The sequence below is a fragment of the Oryzias melastigma genome, linkage group LG3 (assembly GCF_002922805.2).
Source record: "Oryzias melastigma strain HK-1 linkage group LG3, ASM292280v2, whole genome shotgun sequence".
NCBI classification, from domain to species: domain Eukaryota; kingdom Metazoa; phylum Chordata; class Actinopteri; order Beloniformes; family Adrianichthyidae; genus Oryzias; species Oryzias melastigma.
In genome coordinates this window covers 4,906,268-4,907,288 of record NC_050514.1, presented here as the reverse complement: position 1 = coordinate 4,907,288, position 1,021 = coordinate 4,906,268, and the positions used below count along the sequence as shown (strand labels likewise).

The 1,021-nt window shown below is 36.7% G+C and overlaps 1 protein-coding gene across 4 annotated transcripts in view; it reads left to right on the top strand.

Annotated features, from left to right (window-relative positions):
* The window catches only part of csnk1g1 (casein kinase 1, gamma 1), a 36,096-nt gene that overhangs the window by 22,071 nt on the left and 13,004 nt on the right, over positions 1–1,021 (top strand). The gene's annotated exons all lie outside the window — the stretch shown is intronic.

Here is a 1,021-nt window from a genome sequence, read left to right as displayed (position 1 = left end):
TTCAAGCTAGAAAACACATACTTTATTTGAGAACATAACCGGTTCTCTCTTATTTTGAGATTCTGGAGAAGTTAAATAAATATCTTAAAGATCAATATTACTTTTTAAATTTATTATAATAATGCTCACAGTTCACTTACAACTTCAAAGTTCTTGTTGAAAAATAAAAACTGTTATGTGAGCTAATCAATTATTTCATTTTATGTTTTCTTCAAGTTGTGTCTTTTAAATGAAAGAAAGCAAAGCTACCATTAAATCTCATGAATGTTGAGCAGCCCACAGCTTGATATGACTGAACTCAGGCTTTTAGGTCACTCGGATGTCTCAAAATCTCTAAGATTTCATTGTGTCAGCACAAATTTAGCTGTTTCCTTGTAATTTAAAGGCCCTACGCTACGTTTTGGAGGCACTTAGGACTTGGCACACCACAGTGCTCATGTTACGAACCAGAGATTGTCTGTGAATTGCTGGTCAGCCATTTTTTCTCTCATATTATTACCTATTTGTGTTCTGGCAAACGCATGGTTCACTTCTGATCACGACAGGAAAAATCCACAAAGGTCACTGAAATAAGTCTAAGCAGAAACATCTAACACTGATAACTAAGAACAAAGAGATTAAAACCAGACTCCAATCATATTTTTATCTGCTTTCAAAACATTTCCAGTGGTCTTTTAATTATAATTATGCTGTTTTCAGACAAAATTAAAATTATTTTCTAGGACATTGTTTCTGTACAGAGGCAGGAGTTCGCCTCTGCCCCTCCCCGTTGCTGAGAACTCTCTGTTCATATGATCTTCCGTTACCTTACAGCCCTCCAGCCTAACATTACGGGTGCTACAAAAATGGGTAGCAACATTTGAGCAATCCAGCTGTCCAGTTTTGAGCCAGATACCAGCTGGGACGAGGTTAACAAAGATGTACATGGATACGTTTGTCTGCAAGTGAGCAGGGAGCTTGCCCAGAGGATTTTCTCTGTTTAAGAATATCTTTTTCAAACAGTATTTTTTCTCCTCCTGAT